This window comes from Candoia aspera, chromosome 1 (genome assembly GCF_035149785.1).
Source record: "Candoia aspera isolate rCanAsp1 chromosome 1, rCanAsp1.hap2, whole genome shotgun sequence".
NCBI classification, from domain to species: domain Eukaryota; kingdom Metazoa; phylum Chordata; class Lepidosauria; order Squamata; family Boidae; genus Candoia; species Candoia aspera.
The window spans coordinates 39,866,486-39,891,911 of NC_086153.1; the positions used below are offsets into that span (position 1 = coordinate 39,866,486).

The 25,426-nt window shown below is 39.0% G+C and overlaps 1 protein-coding gene across 1 annotated transcript in view; it reads left to right on the forward strand.

The window, feature by feature from the left end:
• TTBK1 (tau tubulin kinase 1) overlaps positions 1-25,426 on the forward strand; it is a 111,390-nt gene that overhangs the window by 80,546 nt on the left and 5,418 nt on the right. The gene's annotated exons all lie outside the window — the stretch shown is intronic.

Below are 25,426 nucleotides of genomic sequence, written 5' to 3' on the forward strand. Positions count from 1 at the left end.
TGTGTGTTTGTGTGTATGTGTTTGAAAAGAGGAGAATATAGTGGATGTCTAAGTTGCCTAACAAATTAGGAAAGAAATGCTGGCCTGCTTCCTTTAGGGTTAGTATCAATTCCTTTCACATTATCTAAAGCTCTATTTTCACTCTTCCTACCATGCCAATGAAACTTGCAGGAGAAATCATATACATTCATGATAGAGCTCCCAACAACTCATGCTGTGCCTATTACTTTAACTTTCCAGAGTCACAGCTTGTATGTTTTGCATCTCTACTTAGCTACCAATCAGGGTACTGTCGGTGGCTTCCCTACAGTGAGATAGGCCTGAGACAGACTAAAATATAAACTTCCCTATTATAAGATATCATTGTTACTTTAAAATGTGACCTTTAGTTTTAAAAATGCAGTAGAAAAAAATGTAGACTTATATCCAAGCAACTAGTTTTTCCAACTTGGAAGAGGGTGTGGTGGGATTAATAGAAAAGCGAGGAGGCGAACAAAATTAAGTTCAGAACTATTATCCCTTTTCCATTATTTGATTAAAAAAACTTTTAATAGAGAAAGTATGGATCTGCTGCACTGTGAAAGTGCACGGGTAAGGCTTAGGTGTACCTCTTACTTCTAAAGGGCCTCTTCATGTAACAGTCTGAGGTTAGCCTAGAAATGGGTGAACCTGGAGGCTATGTTAAGTCCCCGTAAAACAGAAGTGTTTGCCATCCGCCAGTGAAGATTTCTGCAGCATGCACAGCACAAACCAGGGGCGAGTCAAGTCTTTGCCTGACACCTTTTCCTCCACTCTTCTTGGTCTTTTGCAGTTGGAGGAGGACAGGCATTCTCAACACTCTCTCCCGAGGTACAGCCCCCTAAGAAGACTGGCGTCCTCCGTTTTCTCCTCCTCAACCCTGGAGACAGAACAGTACCCTCACCTTGGCGGCACTTTCATACAGCGCAGCCGTTCGGCGGAGAGCAGCCCCGTGCGCATGCCCCACCGCAGGCACATGCCCCTCACAGCAGGAAACCACAGACTTATGCCTTCTGTCCTCCGCATTTCCAGATCCCAGCTCCAGCAGGTGTGGGCCCGCTTCACACACAAAACATAGCCTGTACTGGGGAAGCAGCAGCCTTTGTAATGCAATAATAGAGCCCACTTGCCCCATTTGTCACCATTTAATGCAATATTGAATCCCAGTCGTCTTTGACCTAGAAGGTATTGTAAATGTCTAAATCCCCTGCCAGAGAAAAAGACTCAGAACACCTGCCTCTCTCTCTAATTCTCCAGTACATGGTTCAGAGGCTCATCGTGATTCAAGAGTACAGCTAGTCTGGCATGTAGGTTATTAAAGGCTGATAACAATACTCCAAGGGGATGGTCTGGAACAGTGGGGTAGCAAGTATTAGGCTGTAACACTGAATAGGGCAAAAATAGTAAGGCTTGAGGGGAGAGACAATACGGATACAAGAGAGAGCTATCTTTACACTAAGATAAAATCTCTGCAGTTTTGTGTTGGTCTGTGCTGATGTTGAGGCCTTTTCATATTTTGCTCTATCGTTAATTTAGGTAAACATGCATGAGAAACTTGAGTCAGTTGCTAAGAAGGATTCATAGATGCATATTTTAAAAATTACAATCTCAAAATCATAGTCTTTTTACTACAATTTCCATATCACAGACAAATTGCACATCTTGCTTCCCTCTGAGTTTGCCTTTGCAACTCACACTGTATAGTTTGGGCTGCATTTCTACATCCCCAGCTCAACCTTTCAGGCATGAGGATCTAACAGACATGATACATAGCAATCATTTTTATCTTGATCCAAGTACTGAATGCTGTGAAGGTACTTTATCTCTAGAAGCCATTTGTCTGCCAGTTTCCTGGCCTGGCTTAGTGCATTCTTGAGGTTATTCTGTTAGCGTGTTAAGAAGGAACTAGCTGATTTATGAAGATTCTATTTATATTTAACTTGAAAGGTAATATAAGAGTTTTCCCCCCTTTTTCAATACTTGCAGGTACTTTCTTTATAAAGATGAATTTCATCAGTTTTTTAAGACAGTATAAACAAGCAGAACTTTGCTAGAACACCACCTGCTTGTAGGTAGATAAAATAGAATTCTTTTGAATTGTGGCCCTTCAGTATCCATTGGTCAGAACCCGGGTTAAAATAAATATTTATAATGCTCAAGTATCTCAATGATACAAACTTTCAGTTAAGGAGGAGAGAGACTAACTGTATAACGAAAATCAAGAATTAAAGAAGTTGAGCAATGTAACATATTGAAACTTCTGTTATAATAGAGAACTTCTCTGGAATTTTCTGGGGTTACTGGTATTCGTATTATGAACCCAGTATAATTAAAACTTGTCCCTATAAAGTTGCAATTTCAACTCATCAGGAAGTGGAACTGGGTTCCCAAATCAGAAATGACTTAAACTTTTTATTTCATGTTGTGTTTTTTAAAATTATCTGTTTTATTCATATATAGCTCAAAACTTCTATTCAATTATATTTTCAATGTTTCCTGTACCTAGGAGGGATAGAAATGTCTAAGCACAAGCTGGCACACCTCCCCCTTTAAATTATGTTTGTTGTCACAGCATTTCATAGTTATTGCTGTTAGCTGGTGGCAGTATTTATTGTAGGTCTCTTATATTTGCTATGTTAGTAAGAGTAGAATTGCTAAGGTTGGATGTAGGAAGTGTATGTCCTATTTTACAGATAGCAGTCCTGCTTTTGAAGACATCCTCTGTAAAAAGGGCTACCTCCAAATCGAATTTAAACATATATAACCCAAAGAAGGGATGGCCCAAGGTCTTGAAGTTGCCCGCTAGCACCTGCCCAAAAGACTGTGCAGGCACAAGTCTCTTATCAGTCTTCCCTGCTATGCTGAGATTATGTAGTTGTTTTTAAATTATAATAATGATTTCTACATTTGTACAGGTACATACAATACATATAAGCACATGTAAAGTTCATGTAAATTGGTGTTCTTTTTTTGTCTCTGTGTTGGTAATATCTAACTGACAGCTCAGGTGTCAAGAACAGTCAGAGAAGGTTTTGCTTCCCGTGTAATATTTTTCCTTCATAGTACATGTGAATGGATAACAGTCACAGCCTTGTGAGTTAGTGGAATGAAAACTAAGTACTGTAGTACAAATTTGTAGAGGGAAAAGTTATATTTAATCCAAAGATTATGTAATTCGAGGATTTTGTATCTTCGTTCCAAAGGCAATGTGCATGCTTAAACAGAGACCCATTTTGGCAGGAACTGGGAAGGATTTTGTTTAAAATGGCATACTAACAAATATTTTTTGGTACCTGGCTTTACTTTCAAGAACTGAATGAAGTCTGAAATGGTGGCACCAATTTATAATTGCAGCATTTTGGTGCAGGTTGTCATTTCCCCTTTGCTCCTCAAAAAAGCATACTCAGCAAAAATTCTGAGAGATACAGAGCAAAACAAAACAAAAAGCACAAAGTGACCCATAAGATGCCCTGTTCTAATGGTTGGACCTATTTATGACCTTGTCCAGGACAGGTGGGTAGCCTGCAGATATAACAATGGCAAGCTTATCAGTGCAAATCAACTTTATTATTGAAAGCAAGATTATTGTGCTTTTTGAGACATGTATCACTGTAAGTGATGAACAGTGTCTAGAGTTTAGAGAGATGGATGAAAAAGGTGAATGACTTGTGGTCTGAAAGATAATGGAAAAGAAGCAGTATCTTCCCTGGATAACACCCATGTGGCCAGGTCAGAGACCAGTATAATTCTGATATGGGTTTAGAGCCTTTCTGAATACAAGGAATAATTAGGATAGGTCTAATACAAATTGTGGATTTCTTTTGAAGTTGATTATTTATAATGCCATATTAAAAAGAAACCTCCAAGACAAAAGCTGCCAAACCAATATAATGAATTTGCATATTCTCCTAATTAATTAATTAATTAGTTAGTTAGTTAGTTAGTTAGTTAGTCTTATATGCCATTCCAGCTTTAACCCACTTTGAGTAGCTTGTATATTTCTCATAAGACTGCTTTTTAAATGAAAACCACAACATAAGCTCACTGTAAAATGTATGAAACAAGAGCTTCAAAACATTAGACATGTGAGAATCTCTAATGTTCTTAGACTTGCTGTTTTCCAAGCAAAGAACTTAAATCTGAATTTAAGACTGCCTCAATGTCATTTAAATATATAATGTGCTGTTTGGAGTTCTCTAGTGTCGTCAGAATCCACCCCACTTCCCTTTGTAATTTTAATTTTGCTTGAGAATTCAACCTGCTTTTAAAGGCTTTCAAAATATATGTATATTTTCACCAAGCCATTCATGCATTTTTAAAAAAGCATTTCTTAACTGCTGTAAGAGATGACATAAACACTATGGAGCAGTACAGTGAGAAAAGACTATGCATCTTGTTAGCATTCTTTTATTCTAATATGTTTTGTGTATTTGCATGTGCACAATTTATAGAGTTTAAAAATGACTTTGCACTTTAAAGCAGAAATTTGATGCACCTTTCTTCAGCGTAATCTTCACTGAACCCATTGTAGCCTACTTCTCAATCAGTCTACCCATCCTGTCTTTACATGTATCGGACTGCAACTCCTATAACTGCACGTCATGGATGATGAGAGTTGTGGTCCAGTATATCTGCAAAGGCACCAGTTTGATGAAAGTCTGTTTGAAGCTGTGCTATAGTACATTCTAATCTCTAATCTGATATTACATTGTATAGGAAGTGGTAATGAAATGTACAATTTGAGGAGGCAGTTTAATAAGTTATTAAAAACACAAGAATTAAACGACACTATTATCTTAACAGAGCCTCTGAGGAATTTATTCCCTTTAGGCTTATTCCGTGAATAATGAAGATGGGGAAACAGTTCCAATGGTTACGATTTGGTTTATTATAAAAAAAACTCAGCTGCAAGGTAATAGCCAAGCAACTCAATGTTCAATATACCTCACTGATACAAGCTTGATTTGCAATGAATGGGGATTGCCCCAATTGTGCTGCTCTAACTGAAGACCAGTTCTTTGGTGAGCATATGGGTTCCATTTTCAAGATCTCCAGTGCTTAAGAATATAAGTGATAAAACCTTCTGTATAGGATGCTTTGCTCTGTGTTTCATAATATTGAAAACTTCCTTGTCTATGCACTGATTATCATGTTTATCTTTTTTCTTTTTCAAAACTACAGAGAGCAGTGGGAGTTCTTGAAATCTAAGACAAAAATCATAGCTCTCTAAGAGCAGACTGGCCTGTGAAAGGCCCTTTTCACTGAATAGTAGAAATTGGCTCCTCTTTCTCCTTGGCCTTCTACACTCTCAGTTTCTCCCTCAAAGTCTTTTCTTCCTGGTCTCTTTCCTATTCCCCTCATGCTCAATCCATTATTAGGTTTTTGTCTAGCATTCTTCATCTTACTTCCTTGCCGTTTCTGTCCCCTTTTCTTCTATGTCTGTTGCCTCCGTTCCATTAATATCTCATAATTCTAATTCTGCATAAATCTCTCTGAATTTCTGTTTCTAGGCTTTTTTTTCTTATAATAATGGTTCTAATTCTCAGCCTTCTTTTAAAGGTGCTTGCTCCTTATAAATCATAATGTTTGTGAACATGATTTCACAACCAATGATTTTGGGCTGGCATGCAAGACAACAGGCAAATTATGTGTATATGTAATATGTTGGCTTTTTATAGTATCTTTCATCCAAAAAGTTCTAAAGTGCTTTACAAAATGTGCACAATATACACAGTATATACATAGTATTTATTTAACACAGCTGCTCCATAATGTTTTTTAAAAACTTGATTTTGCTATCTGTGATAGTAGAATAGGGTTACATTCAACAGCTCCATAGGTTGCTGCTATACACCAGTTAGGAATAGAGTGTAGCCTGATAGGGAAATTGATACCCTAGGGATGACATAAGAAAAACAAGTACAAACCAGATTTTGTTTAGTCCCTAAGGATATTATTCTGATTGTGGGGAAAGGCATCCAGACATATCCAAAGAAGGGCAGGATCTTGTTATATATATCTATGGAATTGTTCCATAGATCCACTACTGTGAATCCAGTAATACAAATCTGTGAACTGGCTTCTATTTTTTTGCTTCTTTGACATAAAATAGTCAAAACTTTCTAATATTATACCATTTTATATGAATGTATAAAAATGAGATTATAGTCATGCACTTTCATTTCTTCCTCACTGAATTGTAATGATGCTTCCTTCATTTGCCATTATGCTTAATTAAATTCTTTAATGTAAGAATGTTAGAATAAAGGGGAAAAAGTTTACCTTGCCCATTCATAAGTTGGGAACAAACTGACTTGTGAGAGTGGATTATTTTCTAGCATAACTATATTAGAAATCCTAACAAGTTAGAGAATTAAATTAATCTTAAATTAAATTAATCTTTCTGTTTATTTTTAGTATAAGTATCGAGAGATTTTTCTTAAAAGATGCAATATGCACATATATATCCCAGCTTATTTTGTATGCTGTGTTCTAGAACATAATGCAGTCATGGCACATAGTCTACAATGCTGGACGGGGTCCTTACTTAGGGCTTTGCTTCTATGGACATTTTCCCCCCTAACAAAATGAGTACTTTAAAAAAGTACTCATTTTTCTTCTACCAAATGTTGGGAGAGATAAAATACTGGACAGCTCCTCTATTCTCTCCTCACTAGCCCAATAGCAAATGTTTGTAGTTACTGGTGAACCACTCCTGCCATTTTGAGTAATTCATTAGTATTTCAACACCAAGTGACACTTTCATCTTTCATTGTATATCTTGTCTATTGTTGTTTCTTCTGGTCTTTGATGTATTGAAAAACTGAAAAGAGCAGCATAGGATCAAAATCAGAGAAGCTGCACAGCACAAAATTTTATGCAAATTTTGCTCTGTTGTTTCTCAGTTGGATGGATGTAAGTTATGCCCACTTCAATTATCAGTCAGTGGCTTGAACTTATAGTAGTACAAGTTGAGAAGTGCCTTACTATGTGAGGCCTCATCCTGAAATTAGCACTGCAAAGAAATTCAATCAAATAGATGGAAAACTACTTTTGGTAGTTTTTCAGAAGAAACAAAATTATATTCTATTTATGGCATGTAGATGATTTTGCTTCTGTAATGCTTATAAAACTTTCTTTTTATTAGACACTACCATCAAAATCTACCATTTTCTTTTTCTTAAGCACAGACCTGTGCTGATAAATGAGCTGAAGTTGCTGTTGCAGTACAGCTTCCCTTTGGATTTGGATCAAAGGATTTGGCTTTGTACTTGCAGATCAGAGTCAATCACTTTGAAGGGTTAGGTCATCATTGTTTTATTTTGTGCTGTTTTGTACCACCTGCAATCTATGCTACTTTATTTTACAATAATTCTTGATAGAAGCTATGTAGTACTGAAACATGATTTACTGGATTTTGTCTTTCCCCACAATTATATGAAACTGGTAGAGTATTTTTTGTTGTTAGTTTTGGTAACATTTATAAAATAACATTTGGTCAATGCCCTATCTCCTTTTCTTGTTATACTTCTATATATTGGGTCACTGTAACATTTAGTTCTGCTTTGGCAGTTTCACAACAGCACAAGGATAACATTTATGGTAAATGTTTCTAACACTCCATTTGATGTATTGGTAATAATTATTTGTAGTATTCAAACTACTGAAAAAATGATACAATGAATGTAAAAAAACATACAAGCTGCTATAACTATGTAACCTGGAGTTGAAAGGTGATCTCCATTTTTGCATTAACCTGCATGTAATTTAACATTCAGATTCTATGAATTTTTTAACAGTGTGATATGCTTTCTGTTGAATCCTGTCTCTTCAGTGCACCTGGCTTAATTATAACTTCTTTGTAATAAATCACAGAGCTTCCTTATCAACAAATCATTGCAAATGCAGGCAAACTCTCTTAACATAAAATGCATCTACATTGCAAAAACTGCTCCATGTAACAATGGAATAAGAAGGATGCTTATAGGACACTTACTTGCCCCTTCACTTTGGTCCTTCCTGAGAGAAGCAGAGCTTCCTTATATTTGGCCTTACCTCTGTACCAAGAAAATATTAATATTTTCAGGTTATTTTACAGTTTATTCCTCCTTCTCAAGATTGGAACACAAATTGTTAATAATAATTTCCCCATTCTCTGTCTACCTACATTTTTTTCAAACCTCTGACTGGTAGAAACATAGCAATATGTGAAGAGTTTCAAAATGAAAAGATTGACTGAATGAAAAGTATATTCAGTTGGGGTTAATTTTAGTGCTTCTGATTCATATAGTCTAGATTGCAGTGTATTTTAGTCTATGCTAGTTTCTCAATGTTTTCTATTGCCAGTAGGGATAGCCATGATTGCCAGCATTGTGCAAGGCTACATCGATGAATCAGGAGCACAGGAAACACACCTGGACCTATCCTTAGCTTAGAAAAAACTATAAAGGGAGGAATAGCTTCTGAAAGCTATTAAGCAATGCATGTGTCCAGAATTTAGTATACTAAGTTGGTGAGAATGAGTATATTATAATCATGCAAGGGCTGGATTTATATTTTACAAAGCAGATATCCTACAAGTTTGAAATTCTAGATTTGCCAAATCTGACAGTTCTAAATAAATAATGAACATATTCTGCTTGCGAAGGGTAATACTGGTTTCAGGATATATTAAGCCTATGCTGTAATAACTAATTCCAGTGGGAGCTGGATTCTTGTTTGTTGGATTGCATCTGCATTTCTCAGGACTAAGTTTCTTATGCCTGAGATCACTTGATCACTTGTGTTCTGTTTCTTGGGCTTTCTAGATTTCTCTCATAATCATCAGCACCCTCAGGGACTAGTGTATCCTTCTTTTGCCTTATCCTAAGCCCACACACTTGCTGCTACTGTTTTATTGTGGATCAGCAGTTGGCAGTACTAAGATTTTGAAGGAGAGAAGGATTGGGTCATTTTTTTCTTCTGTTTACACAGTGGTCCCAGTATGTATAGAAATACAACAGTGATCATTTTATAGGATCAGTGTGCATACAAAGAACTAATTTCTAACTGTATTTTGGCTTAACTGTGGAATCATGTTCTCCTTCCCTAGAGCAAATCCCCCCTTCCCTCTCACATGCATCTTATTGTGGCTATGCAGTCAAAACCTCTGTTGTTCCAGAGCATCAAGACTAGAGACCACACTCCAAAAAAGATGAGGCTAAGACAAAAACTGAATTTGGTTTCATTTCCATTTAAATTTAAACAAAAATAAATGTGATTAATATAATTATTTCCAGTCATAAAATTTTCTTCTACCATATAACAACTTTTGGAGGCTTCTAGAACAGCACTGAAAGCTTATGGGGGTGGGGGTGCGACATGCAGTCCTGAAGCCTCAGTTGTGCACATAGAGGACTTCTAATGTCAAATCTTTCATTTTAAGGCAAGCCACTTCTCGGCTAAACCAGAATGAAAGTCAGTATTGATGTATTTGTTATACACTGTTTAGAAAGAATGGAATTCGTGTTAGAAAGTGAATGCTTGGTCCCGTAGTTAAGATATCAACCATATTACATCTGCGCTAGCTTTTTGTCCTGTGGCAGCATACTATATGGGTGTGTTTTCCAAGATATCCATGTGGATGTTACGAAGTTTGTTTTGTGTTGCTTTTTCTTGTATGGAGTGCCAGTTCATAATACTTTAAATATCTTTTTAATGAAAACCTCAGGAATTAGAATCATCCTGGTATTATTGTAGAAGGACATATGTATATTTAGCATCAAGACTGCAAAAGGCCTAAAACCCTTCTTATGAGAATTATGAGGTAAAACTTTATTGTGGGACAGCAGGAATTAATTTGGAAGGACCAAGTTGTCAGAAGGGGTTCAAAAGTTTGTTTTCCCTGAGCCTTTTTATTCTTTGTGTGTGTTGCCTGTTAGAACTGAAGGTAATTCTCTGCACCCCTACCTTTCACCTTTTTGTACTAACATTGTATAATATGCTTGCACTACTCTCCTGGGCAAACCAAGCATGTAAGAAGAAAAAAAAATTGAAGCTTTTCTTTTTTTGGATAAAAGCATTGTATTACTTCTGTATATAGAGAGACTAATGGCAAGACAGAACTTGAATTCTATCTTCTGTATAAAAGCATGCACTGAATTACTTGTATGTAGAACATGCTGTAAATGCTGCAGAGTACTGTAAGATCCTACACTTGAAATTACAAATAACAAGCAACTTCATCTTTTAAACAAAACAAGAAACAAAAAACTAAACCGAAGCTGTGCAATGGATTTTGTGCCTTTTTTAAATCCATGTATGTTAATCCAGACAATCGGAAAAAAAGCTTGTATACTACCAAAACCTTATTAAAGAATCAAAGGCAGAACTTGTGGCAGTGTTTTTTTTTTAATCTGATTTTTCACTGGACCTTCACTGTTCTTGTTACGTAGGCTTCAGATCCAAATGCAAACCTCTCCTGTTGACTCATTATGCTGCATCAATGTTGTGGAGGACTTTTACTAGTGAAAAGGAGGGATAAATTCTGGTTTTAGTAAAGAGAGGAATATGCCCTGCTCTTCCAGCCTGATTTTTACATCCTATAGATCAGTATAAGAGAACAGATCTTCTGGAGCTTCCTTCTCTGGGATCTGTATTGTGATTTGACTAATGTTTTCTTCCTTCTTCATTTTTCTCACTTCCTATTAGACCTTGGGACAGAGAGAAACAGGTATAGTGATCTGTCATCCAAAGAAAACAACAGTTTGATGCTTTGTGGAGAAAATCACTCTTTGTAACTGGGGAGGGCAATGAAATGGGAGAGTCTGTCCTTTGCATGGCAAAGAAAAGAAAAACTCCAATACTGACTAACACAGTGGAGAAGAGAGCAACAACCTCCAGGCATGCCAGGGCATCAAGATCAATTGTAGCAGGAAAGCATGTTGTGTGGGCTGATTTGGGGGTTGACCAGACACATTACACCAGCTAAAGGTAAAATGCATAACTGAGATGCAGCAGAGTCAGGCTTGATTCCTGGCACTGTCACAGACATGTTCAGGTAATTTTCTTGAAAATGATATAGAAGTGGTTTGATGTTGTTCTTCTGAGATGTCTTTTCAGTTTTGTAGTCTAGTTGACAGACCTGGTGTTTCCCATTTGGGTACCAGTCAGGTACAACCTGCTTTTGGTGATCAGTTAAGATCAGCTACACGCTTGCTGTATCTACACAATTTTGTGAGCAACATTTCCTCAAGTGTGGATAATGTATATTCTGATGCTTTTCAAAGATCAGACTTTTAGAAAACAGAATCTGCTAAGTGTAGACTCAGCTATAATGCAGCTTCTCTACTAATTTTTGTGAAGGTGTTTCCCAAATTTGGAAGAACAGCACTGTCCATTTGGCCTGCATAAATTTTTCTAGTAATTGCCTGTTTTGCTATTTTGGCATTCCTCTGCTGTAATGTTTTTCTTCTAAAAATGACATCCCCCCCCAAAAAAAATTGTCATAGGAATTTCCAAATGGGATTGCATTAGAGGGTACATTTAATACTCTCACCTACTGTATGCTATGGGACTCTGAACTGCTAACTTCTACTTCTAATAAATTAGGTGTTTCTAAGGCTGAAAACGTTGCTGGTCCAAATTGAGATGCCAATAAATGCAGTTGTAAATACTGCCAGTAAGTTACAATGGACAATTGGTATTTATCTTTTTAACACAGAAGGTAAGAAAAAACTCATTATCACCCAATAGTTGATCTCAAGTAAAAATCATATCATCCATCCAAATCTTTTATATAACAGTTTTTAAAATCAGTTTTAAGGTCTGGATTATCCCATAGTGTCCATTTGTTTGACATAAAAAAAGAAAATACAATTTTCTCAAAATAGTATACCACAATAACTGATGTGATAGTGACAGGAGATATATCTATTATATTTTAACCCAAAACAGTCCAATGATCTAAAACTTCTATACTGTATATGAATATTCAAAAAGGGTCCAGAAAGAATTTATATTAAGTAAAAGTATCCAAATCTGGTACTAGCAAAAAGGTAAACATTCTAGGAAAAGCATAACGGAGATCAATGTCTCCATATATAACTGTCAATTGCACATTTTTCAAAGTTAATGGAATATCTGGAATTGGAATTGGAGACCCCATAGACATTGATGGAACAATGAATGGGGTTTTTGAAACTGTGTGCAGGAATTCCATACAAATATAAAGTATCCTGGGAATTGCACTCATTTGGACCATGCTTTTCCTACCCAAAAGGGTGAGACCTAGACTGCCATCTATTACTTAGGAGGGCCAGAGTTGGAGAGATTCCTTTTTCAGAGATGTGCCCACCTGGGTTCTGTGTTTGGCATCAGCTGCAACCCCAGGACAGAGAGAGAGGTGGCAGTTACTATCTGAGAAGCTCTGATAGCTTTCAGAGCCTTTATGCTCTAATGTGAGACCAGATGTGAGACTTTCATAGGTGAGGTTGGATTCTAGACAGCAGTTGGGTTTGTTACTGCTATACTGGCTTTTGTGTTTTAAAGCAACATACCTGCCTGAGCTGCTGGATTCCATTGCTGGGCTGGTAGTTGAATTCCTCATGCTTGATATAAACTGCCTCCAGGTAGCACTGAGTTTGGGGTTGATCAGCAGTTCATGGTCACCATGGCAACCATGAATCTGACCCAAATTATTGACTCAAAAACAATTTTGTTTTTGTCTTGGAACGCTTGCAACAGGATCAGAAGGTGGAGTACATTATCATCAGTCCTTTGTCATGGTCAGAGCATCTCAAATTGGTTTTTGGCTTACTGCTGCTACCCTTCCCTGCAGGAAGGTAAAATCTGTTAGATCTACCTGCCCCAAGACCCTAAGGGACTCTGGGATTTTAGAGGGTATTCAGGGTCGTACTTGAGTTTTTGATGGGTTGTTCAGCTGAGGCTTTAGTTGCTAGCTGGAATGGACAGGTAATGAGGACCTTGGACTGGGTTGCTCCTATACAGCCTCTTGTAGTATGTTGATCCTGGGGGTGGGGTGGGGGCTTGGTTCTCCAAGGATCTTTGGGAGATGAAACATCAGTGGAGATGTTTACAGTGCCATTGGAGGAAAATGAAGAATGAATCAAGCATATGTAAGAGCACTTAGGGATTACACCATGGTGATGACAATGGTCAAGTGTAGTTATTTTTTCACTCTTTTTGCATCCATGGATAACCAACCATCAGCCCTTTTTCAGGTGACCTCCTCCCTATTGGGCAGAGATGAGCCTCAGAACCATCTGTTGGGCTGCTATGAAGAATATTCAAAGCATCTAGCAAATGAAGTTGCTCAAATTAACTAGAATGTGGACTCTGACAGGGCAAGTCCTGTCAAGGTGATGGAAGTGTGGCCTTTTTTGATTATCTGGCATGGGTTTGTGCTGTGTCTCTTGAGGAAGTGGACAAGATCCTTAATATGATAAGCCCAGCCACTGCTATATTAGATCCATGCCTTTCCTGGCTGGTTAAAGCCACCTGTGAGGCATGGCATTGGATCAGTGTGCTAGTATTTGCTTCTTTGAGAGAGGAGATGGTGCCCCCTGCCTTGAAAGGGGCAGTGGTGCATCTCCTCATCAAGAGGCTTTTTTCATCCAGTCTCCAACCTTGCCTTTCTTTCTGAGAAGATGGTGAGGTTGCAGATTCAGAGGGCCCTGGAAGATATGGATTATCTAGATCCTTTTTAGTCTGGCTTCAGAGTGGGGCACAGTACTGAGAAAGCATTGGTTATGCTTGTTGTTGTTCTTTGGTGGGGTCAGTATGGGTAGTGCAGCCATCTCTTTGTGGCTTTCAATACCATCCACCATGCTATCCTTCTGAACTACCTGTGGGTTAGGAGTGGGGGATACAATGTTCCAGTGTTCTTCTTTCTCTGTAGACAGGTCCAGTCAGTGTTGATGAGGGGGAGGGGGAAGAGAGAGATCAAGCGAGAGATCCCTCCTTTGTTGGGTACCTCAGGGCTTGAAGCTCTCACCCCTCCTGTTTAACATCTATATGGGTCCAATATCATAAGTATGCTGATGACACCTAGCTATACATCTCAACCCTGGGCAGGTGATGCACTCAAGGTCTTGCCTCAGTGTCTGGAGGCTGGATGGGTCTGAATGGAGAAAAATAGGCTTAAGTTTAACCCTGACAAGACTGAGTGGCTGTGGATGTTTGGACCTGCCAAGTCTGGACTGCTTTCGTCTTTGCTCTTGAATAGGATTGCACTCTCCCCTCAGGACTGGTATGCAATTGGGGGTTTTCTTGGACTCACAGTACCTGCTTGAGCAGCAGATGGCAGCTATGGCCAGGAAGGCCACTACATGCCTATGTAACACTTCTCATCTGTGAGCTGTACTGGTTGCCAGTAGGCTTCTGAGTGCAATTCAGGGTGCTGGTTGTCATCTATAAAGTCCTTTATAGCATAGTTTCTGCCCATCCCACAAAATCTGACAGAATCTCCCCTAGATTAAAAAATGTCACCTGGCAGGACCTAGGAAACAGGCTTTCTCTGTCATAGTGTTTACTTTCTGGAATACCATTCCCCTCGAAACTTGTGTAGCCTCCAACTGGACCTATTCAAACAAGCCTTTAAACCTGTCCCTGTCCCAGGCCCTGGGTCAGAGTGGGTGATAGACCTTCTGAATGATGTTTTGTTTTTTAAAAATTGTTGATTTCTTGTTGATTTTTTTTGTTATGCAATTCTTTGTTTTTATTTTGCTTTTTATTGTTGTAATTTGTAAGTTTCCCAAAGTTAAAACAGATTGGGGCAGCCTGTAAATCTCAAAAGTAAATAAATATATTCATTCATTCATTGGAAAGGAATATATATAAAGCCAGTTTGGTCTAGTGGTTAAGGTGCTGGGCTAGAAACCAGGAGGCTGAGAGTTCTAGTCCCACCTTAGACATGAAAGCCGGCTGGGTGACCTTGGGCCAGTCACTCTCTCTCAGCCCAGCTCACCTCACAGGGTTGTTGTTGTGGGGAAAATAGGAGGAAGGAGTATTAGGTACGTTTGCCGTCTTGAGTTATTTATAAAACAAAAATAATAAAGGTGGAATAGAAATAAAATAAATAAAATAAATAATGCAATTTAATTACCTGAAACATTCTCAAAGTTTATCTTTACAGGTCAGTAACATCTTTTCTTTTTGCAAATAAGGCTCTTTTTGGAAAAGATTATCAAAGCTATGTCAGTTTATTTCAATGGCTCAGAAATAGTGAAACCATAGGTAAGCAAGTACTGGTTAAATCTCTTTTGGTTAGCTAGTGTTTCAGTAGTTAACCTGAAACCTGAGAATCTAAAAGTTGGAAGGAACCATTTAAGCCATCAAGTCTAATTCATTGGAATCCAAAGGTCCAACATATGGCTGTCCAGTCACTGCCTGATTTCATCCAGTGAAGGAGAACTCCTCACTCCTTTGGTAGTAAGCTGATAGTTGTACTCTGTTTAGAAGGTCTGTAGTACTGAGCAATCAGGTGAGATTTTTTTATATACATACCTACATGAAATTGCTGGGCAAGGTGATCTGATGGCATGGGGTGTAGTACTATTAGTATGCCCCGGGATTTGCCCACATTGCATCTCTGTTGCATGAGCTGTGCTGGCTCCCAGTTTCCATCTGGGTGCAATTCAAGGTGCTGGTCATCACCTTTAAAACCCTATATGGCATGGGACTAGGTTATTTGGGGGATTGTCTCTCCGTGAGGATATCTGCCCATCCCACCAGATGGGATAAGGTAGGCATGCTCCAAGTCCCTTCCCTTAAATGTTGCCATCTTACAGGACCTAGGAAGCGTGCCTTTTCCATCATAGCCCCTGCCCTCTGGAATACCCTTCCTCTTGAGACCCAGCAGGCCCCTACCCTTTTAACCTTCCAAAAAGCACTAAGACCTGGATTTTCCCCCAAGCATTGGGATAGGGTGAGATTGGAATGGGAGGAGAGTGTCATGGCTTGCATTGGGAAGTTTGGTTATGGCACCAGGTGTTACTGTTTTTATTTTTTGTATATGTTGTTTTTATCCTTTGATTTTAAGCTGCCCAGAGTTTGGTTACAATGGGTGGCCATGTAAAGGATTTAATTCAATAAATAAAATACAATATTTTTCTTTAGAGTTTGGAAGAAGGGTTCTTCAAAGGATTTTGATAATCTAAAGTACAACAGTAAACTGAATTGGCCTTTATTGCTGAGGACATTGTTTCCTGCTCTCTCCTGGAAAAAAGGACAATTCTGATTAATTGTAAATTTCCATTCTCAGTGCCTTTCAGTGAACAATCTATCCACATTACTGAATATTTGGTTTATGCAAACTGTCTTGAGAGTCAGATTACTAAAGCCCATTTTAAAATGCAGTTGCCATTCTGATGTTTTCCAAATACTTTGGACTTGTGTTCCCATCACTCCCAGGAAGGGTAGCAGTGGTGACGTACTATAATCTCTTAATGTTTGGGATAGAGCCCCAAATTTCTGTAGACAATTAGGTTGCCTGCTTGGGCTGAGGTGGAAGTAGACTGGTGTTTGCTGTGAGATATTACTATTTGTCTCAGTCTTGTTCTGCATATGAGATATGAGTGACATAAAGGTAATTTATTACATCTATTCATCAGTCAGTTGATAAGGTCAGCCTGGAGTGGCAAAATCATGGTCAGTTCCAAGTTTTTTGTGCCACATTTGGGAGCAGATGGAGGCCATTATCACTCTGTTCAGTCTAGCCAGCCTGCTACCTTGTCAGCTCTACTATTGCATAAAATACTTTGGTCCCATTCAGTTAGTTTCTTCCCTCATTAGAAGACATGATGAGACTTCTGGTATAGAAAAGACCAATTACACAGGAGAATCTACTTCAAAAGTGGTATCTCTAGAGTTCCACTTTGGGGATTTCTGGGCTTCAGTTCAGGATCAGAATTGAAGTTGACTCCACAGGACTCTTGGTCCTTCTTCAGGTGGTGGTGACATCTTTGTTTTGGAATCCTAAGCACTGTTCAACCTTGTGGGTATTATTGCAGCATCTTTGGGGGATCAAAGCATACAAGATGGCATCCTCAGCATTGTGATGCAAGTCTGCCTCTTTTGTATAAGCATGCACTGTTGGCATACATACAAGAGAGGTGGACTTTATATCACAATACTGTATCTACCATCTTGCCTGTTTTGATACACTCCTTCCCCCACTTCCCCAGGTACTGTTATGTATTATCATTCTACTTATGAGGGATGCTCGAATGTTGTCAAGCATTTTCGTTGAGGACATCTAACCTGCAGGGCTCAGACAGGCAGGGCGTTATTCATTCCTTTTCAGCTTCTGGAGTGGGATGGGAGCTCTGCAGCCTATGAACTTTGCTCAGGCTAAATGCTGCCTACATAAAAGACGGCATTGGCTGTCTATGTATAAGATGAAAACGGCATTGGTCGCACTTATGGATGATCTTTGGCAGGAGCAGGCAGGGCCACAACTAAGGTCTGTGTCACCCAGGGCAAACATGGATTCCGCACCCATTTTGGCACCCCCCAGCACTCATTTTGGTGCCCCCCAGCGTGGTGGCTGGGGCACATGCCCCGCTTGCCCCCCCCCCAGTTGCCCTGGGAGCAGAATGGGGGTAGTGCATCCATCCTGGCTCTTCTTGACCTCTCAGCGGCTTTTGATACCATCGACCATGGTACCCTTTTAGGTCAGCACAGGGAGTTGGGGGTGGGTGGCGTAGTTTTGCGCTGGTTCACCTCCTTCCTCCAGGGCCGGTCCCAATCGGTGTTGATGGGGAGTGAGAGGTCCGACCCTCGACTCCTTCTTTGTGGGGTGCCGCAGGCTCGGTACTCTCCCTGCTTCTCTTCAACATCTACATGAAACCGCTGGGCAACATCATCCATCACCATGGGATGAGGTATCATCAGTATAAGACAGGGGCATCACCCTGACAGTACAGTGAATGCTGAAAAGAATGGCATAGGATAGGGATGCACAACTCAAATCATTGTGAGAACTACTTTTACATATGTATTAGCTTAAAAAGGCTGCACCATGTCTAATAGTAGGAAGGCATGTGTAAAGAAGAAAGAAGATGACCTTGACAGAGATATGCAGAAACTGTTGCCTAGGCAAAAGGGGCTAAATAATTTTTAAATCCAGAACATCCAGGTAACATTTGGAAGAGGCTCAGACAGACACCTTCCTAATTCACTGAACTATAAGGAAGAGGAAGAGCGACAGCACAATCAGAATTGCAAGGTTCTGTTATTATAGCCAATCTCAATAAAAGTAATTTTAGCCTTCCTGTGGAGTTGATTTCCTGGTCTTGGTCTATCTAGTGGGACCATTTTGCCACATTTAGAATGTGAGTGTTTTCTTAACACCTTTTCATCTCACTTTTGGTCCAAATGTTTTTGCCAACATCTCATTATCAGGCATTTAGAGCTAAGAGAGACTTTAATATTTTGGCTGGCTGAACACTGATAAATCTGGTGGCCTCTCCTATCAACACATTTTCAAGAACAAGGCAAGACAAAACATTTTGAAATCTTTACAAATGCCAGTGGCACCAAATTGCTTCTAATAGACTCTGATTTTCTAGGACAAGAGGCTGATGGTCCTGTATATTGACATCCTGGCTGAAATTGTCTACCATTCCCTTCTGTGCCTATCAGCACAGGAGGTGGCAGAAAAAACCAGTATTTGGACTGAGGGTTGTAGCTGATCCCTACAAGTCCTGCTGTATCGCTTTCTGTCTCCGGTACTCCCCACATAGTGTCTTCTTGGCAACCCTATCTGCCACTTCTCATGTTATTTGCTTTGGCTTCTTTACCCACATCTTGCCTCCTTATTTCATCTTTCTCTTCCCTATGGAATTCCATGGTAACAGAATACAGTTTTAACTCTCTTACATACTGAGAAAAGCTCAGGCACAGATGTGTTGTGGCTGGTGGGATACAGGAAACTGGAAAAAATTATAGCAATACCATCCACCCACTCTGCATCGAACTCCAGAGAGAAGACAAACAGCCTTCTTCTGTTTTCAGCTCAATTGTTTATAGCCACAGTTCTTATTTATTTATTCATTTATTTGGTTTTATATTATTATTATTATTTTAAAACTATATCCCACCTTTCTTCTAGGAGCACAAATGGGACCTCCCCCTAATTATATTTTTTTACTGTGCAGTGGATTAGACAGAGAGATTATGATTGGTCTGAGTCTGAAGTCCAGCACTTTAACTTCTTTGCCACAGAAAGTTATAGGCTGCAAAAACAAATGATGAGGTATCTGTGGGTTACGATGGTGCTTCCAGATGCCATGTTGATGGCATAATTTTTAGTTAATGAACTTTATGCTTTTAAGTCCAATTTAAAGATAACAAGCCAGAAAAAGAATGGCGAGGAGGTACTAGGAATTTGCCCGTTAACTCTTTCTGTACAGCAGATAGAGCAGACACAAAGATTCCCTAGTATAAACTTGTCCCCCCTTTGGTTATATATTATGTATTTCTCTTTAAATTACTATAATTAAATTAGTCATGTATACATTAATTATTTATCTGCTAAACAAGGGGGAATCAATCTATATTCATGTTATTACATATCTAAAATGAACTGGTATGTAATCCCATACAAATTATTGGCCCAAATGTGTAAGCAGTTGTTTGTGTCAGACTCACCTACCCACACCAAAGCAAAAATGAAATTTACTTAATTACTTAGAGGGCATATCCTTTTCTTAATGAGAGAGGATATGTAAAAGTCTGCTTTAAAATAACAGAGATAAGTTATAGAATATAAAGTCAGACTAAGTCTTGTATCATTGAAGTTCTTTACAATTCTTATTGATAATCCTAAATTTATCACAACATTGGCCTTTATGGTACACTAATATTAGAGCTTGCTAGCAAGAAGTTGAAGAAGAAATAAATGATTAATAGATATCTCTTGTAAAAAGCATGCTGCTCACTCAAGATTCAGAACTGGGCTTCAGAAAGCTACAGAATATCACTGTGGAGTGATTTAGAAGAAAAGAGTCATTGGCAGAACTTATGTATTACTTTAAATATAAATGATGTTTTATAAACCATAATGATTGAGAATTATCATATGAAGCCAAAACCGAACAACCATAATGCGTACAGTCTGATATTTGTCTTACTGTGCTTTAGAATTATATCACTGAATATTATGTGTGTAGTCTGGTCAAGTATATTTCACCATCTACTTAATTCTGTCCCCTTTAAATATCTAGAAGGTTATTGTAAGTATCTTTGCCTGAATTATGCCCCCCCCAATCTGTGCCTAAATATTTGAAGCTTACTCAAATGCTGTAAAATAACTTCATTGGTTTTCTCTCTATTTATAAAATTTCTTATGCAATTTATGACCGCTGTCATATTATATGGCAGTGAACCACACAACTGTGTTGTGGAAAGATGTACTTTTTCATTATGATCTCTGTGCATCACACATATGAGTTGATATATTTTGTAGAACTAGATCCCTCCCAGCCCTCAGTTCCTTTTCAACAGCCACAGGATTAATGTCCTCATCTCCTTTTTGAAAGCTTAACATTTTGTTGCTTTTTGTTTTATTGTCACAGCTCTGTTGTTCTTTCTGTATATGTATATATTCTCAAGTTATTACTTCCATTCATTGTTTGCTTTTTCTCAAGCAGGCTCTCAGTGGAATTTTCTGCAGCCCATCAAAACTCAGAATCTCTTTCTGAAATTCCTCTAAATGTGGGAGCAAGCTAACCACCTATGGATGGATATTCCCTCTGTCTCATGTGTCTTGGAGAGGAGCATCTGGTAGATAGTTGTAATACATACATTTAGTAAACAGGCTCAGTGCAATTCATCTTGCCTGTGAGGCCTCCTTTGGGAAAAAACAGTCCTGGCTACAGACCTTCCAGTTTGTCTAAAGTATCTATTTCTCAACCAGTTCAATACTTACAGCAGCCATATGTAATATCCATGGCTTCTAAACTGTCTTCTGTAGCCTTGGTAGCAAGTCCAGTTCAAGTGCAGTCTTCTGTAGCCTTGGAGCCATTTCCAGTCCAGACAGCTCTCTTAATCTACCAGCTTCAGTTCTTTCTTTTGATCTTTTTCAGTAAAAAGTGAAGTATCCTTTCAAGAATCCTTCAAGTGAGCCTTAGAGGAAGAAAAAGAGGCACGAATGCCTGGTATTACCTATATCGAAGTTCTCATTCCCTTCTTTATGGTTTTCATCCGTTCTTATAAATGTTCTTCCGTTTCCACTTATCATGATGGTTTTCTACAGCTTAGTTTGTATGGTGTCTCCATGCAGCCTGGTTCTTAATTCTCCTCACTGTCTCTTACCTCAAGCTTTCCACTGGAAACAATCTGTTGCCTCAGATTGGATCATCTTTTTGACTTTACCACTCTTCATCTCAATACCTAGTTTTTTCCTCTTTGTTTTCAGAGAAAGCCTTGGTGATTATAGAGGCTGCACACAAGTTTTCTACCTGGGGTCCTTGTACAGATAAATGGAATAATTTCATACAGTCCAAAGCGTTTTGACCCAGTTACCTGGCGATTGCTAATTGTTTTTGATTTTGACGTTTTTGGAAGTCTCAAGTTTTTTATTTCCCTTTACAGTTTTCCTTGTGACAATTTCTGCTATGCAAACCATGACGGACCACTCTGCTGTGTTTTCTTGTCCTATCGTTAAGAACTTTCTGAGGAGTATGACTAAGACTTACCCTCCAATTCAATCCTGGTTTCAGCTTGAAATCAAAATCCAGTTTCAGTCTGGATTCTCTCAGTAGTTTGCACATCCCACTTAAAAAGCCACTTGAACTCTGGATCATTGTTTCTGCTTGCTAAACAGGTGGCATTCTTCGTTGCCATAATTTCAACGCATTGGATACTTACAGTGCTTTCATACTTTAGATAATTAATGGGTGTACTAGCCTACTGTACTGTCAGGACCATTGATCCCACAATGCTTTTTTTTTTTAATTATCCAGGACTGAAGAAAGGTTTTCCAATGTCATTGCAATACAGGTAGTCCTCGCTCAGCAACCACAATTGGGACCGGAAACTTGATCGTTAAGCAAAGCAGTCGCTAAGTGAAACAACTGTGCTTATGATCTTACTTCAGCTTTCCTTTGCTTTACAGACCTGTGAAGGTTGTAAATGCGAGGATTGGTCGTAAAGTTACTTTTTCATCACCGTTGTAACTGCAAATGGTCACTAAACAAGGTAGCTGTTAAATGAGGACAACATGTATTTTGCTCATTGGATTCATGACAGTATTACTCTGTATTGTGGGCTGATGAACAACCACTTTTATTATTTATTTATAAACAATTAAACATATAACAAAATAAACAATTTTTCTTATTTATTTATTTAAACTATTTGTCTTGATGCCTATCTTGTTCTCAGAACTCTGGAAGCCTAAAAATACAGTAAAACCCAACACAGAATGTACTGCTGGGTTCCACTGTTCCATTATATATCAAAACTGACTGACCAGACCTATGATTTCTTCTATTGCTTCCCTCTGTAATATTTCAGTATTGAGGTTAAGTAAACTGGTGAACCAGCTCAGGTCGACTCAGCCTTCCATCCTTCCGAGGTTGGTAAAATGAGTACCCAGCTTGCTCGGGAAGGTGATGTGATGTTTGAGCCCACTTCTGGCTCCAAAAACGAAACTTATCCTGAGTCAGAAGGGGAAAACGAAACTTATCAGGAGGGGCTTGGAGAATCTAAACCAGGAAGTGACTCAGCAGAGCGGGAGAATTTGCAGATGCAGATTGGACAAATTCTGGAGGAGGATTTGAATCCTCCAATCAGCGCTCGAGACAGGAGAGCAGAGAAGTGTGTGAATCAGAAGGCAGCCCGACTGGCTGCAGGAGAGAAAAAGCACAGGCAGTTTCATTTTAAAAGGCAGGCATGCGAGGAGCAAGCTGCTGGAGACAACTGATCCTTCGAGCTCACAGCCTCTGCAAAAGAGTCCTTACCGGAATCAGAAGCCTCACCTGTAGCCAGTGTGGAATCAGCGCCAGCGCCTTCTGCCTCCACAGACCCACCTTCTGTACAAGCTGCTCCAGTTGAGCCTCTCCTTGCCACCCCTGCTGAGCACAGCCTCGCATCCAGCTCCAGGCCTCGTCGCATCGCTCCAGCACGATCCAGGTGTGCTCCCAGATTCAAGCCTTGCCCAGATTCTCCAGTCCAGGCCAGCCTTGCTTCCAGTTCTCAGCCTTGCCTAGACTGTCCAGTCCAGGCCAGCTTTGCTTTCAGTTCTCAGCCTTGCCTAGACTCTCCGGTTCAGCCCAGCTTAGCCTCCAGAGCCAAGTCTTGCCTAGAGGTTCCAGTCCAGTCTTGTCTAGCCTCCATGTTTCAGCCCGACCACATCTGTGTGCCAGTCCACAGAACCTTGCCTCCAGCTTCTGCCTTGCCATGCACTCTAGCTTCACCAAGTCTGGCAGCTTCGATCACAGAATTAGCTGAATTCTGCCACAATCTGATCCTGCAGCCTTGTCTGTTCATCCGTCATTGCCTGGGTGGTCTTGACTGAAATTGCTTAGCTCATTTATTCACCAGGGCTTCCACTGTTGTAAATAGTTGTTTTAAATAAAGAGTTTGATAATAATTCTATGAGGCGGCCAGAAACAGGACAAGTGATGACTGGGGAAGGCAATGGCGAACCACCCCACTATAGTCTGCCAGGAAAAGAAAACATCGCAAAAGTGGCATCCCCCCAAAGGGTCAGACATGACTCGGTGCTTTCACCTTTCACAAACTGGTGATATGATGTTAGTCGCCAATCTTTATTATGTATTATTGCTTCATTGTTCAAACCAATGCATCTTTTGGACAGGCAGGTATTTTATTTAACTGTTTTTGCTAAGGTATCTGCCCCAACTCCAAGTTAAACTTGCTAATCACTGATACATGTGATACAAGTGGTGAAGAAGAACTGGTTGCTAACTGTTTTTTCAAGTGGTCACTGTTCATTCACGTTTAAAAGTTACATACTTTATTGCACCTCTCCCCCAATTTTTTAAAAAACAATTAAGCCTAATTAATTAGTCTTTGCATTGCACTGATAAAGTGTCAGTTCATACATAGAAAGTGAGTACATGTCTATCACCTAGGTTGCTATGTTTAGAAGAACTCTTTATTTTTCCAACACTGAATAATTATATTATTTGCTGTATGCTATCCACAGTATATCCGTAATTCTTATACAGCATAATCATAGATTCCAAATTTTTGTATATAATTCAAGAGCACATTCACATCTTTTATGTGCATTAATATGACTAACCTACTTCCTTTGGCTGATGCCTGATCTGCCAAATAATTAGAGCTCCAAGAGTGTCATGTCAGTCATATGACATGGAGAGTACAATTGGAGTCACTGCTAGGAACATAAACAATACAGAGCACGCTTTTGTAAAATGTTGTAGAAAGTAGCTGTAGAACATTTCTGGCAGTCATTCTATACAAGTGTATTACCTGTACATGTGCATGCAGAGATGATTACTTGAAGAACCACAGTAACATTAAGCAATTTATTTGTTTTTTGTCTCGTTCATGTTTAATGGACTATGTGGAAACCTAGTTCTTACTCCCTGTGTAACACTTGCTTCCTACTCATTTCTTGAGATATTCATCGATTTTCAGAGAATGCTTTAAAAAAATAAAAGTATTTCCACTTCAAAATAATGTCATATATCTCTCTCATATCCCTGGACATCTCTTCCTTTTTCTACAGCTTTCCTTTTATTTTATTTAATGACCTCCCCTGTTCCTGCTCTTGTGTGCTGCTAGAAGTCATGTAATCTTTACCTTTACTGTTTATATTCTCTTTTAACTGGTTTTGTATCTGTTCCAGTTGCATTTTTCTTGTTTGCATGAACAAGATGACCCATGAGATTGGCTAGGGTATTAACTGAATAATAACCTTTTGCATTGTTACCTCTTAGGAGTGTTCATCAGACATCACACTAGTAGGAGGTGAAGGATAGGTTTTGTCTTTAGTAGTGGTAGCATCAGATTAGAGGGAGGCAGTTGCCTCTCATTCCTTCCTATTTGTATTAGATCTGGATACTGAAGATGGAATACTGAAAAAGAATGAGGGGGAGTTCTACAAACTGTTCTTCAGGCATCCCAGAAGATACCCTTGGGTTTTAAAGCAGGGTATTAATATCATGTGGTAAGGGATTTGTCATTATGCTGAATACACTTTTTTCCTGCAGAATCTTTCTTCAAAAATAACTTGTTTCTTAATCTTCTTGTTATTTGACTAAACCAGGAAGGGGCACCCTGTGATTCTTGGGCTGAATGCAGCCTCAGCATAATTTTGAAAGCCTGTATAAGTAAGTAGTTCACATCCATGGCAAAAGTTTCTGTTTCTCCCTCAGGGAGAGAAAGGTGAAAGACCAAGAGTGTCTGAAGG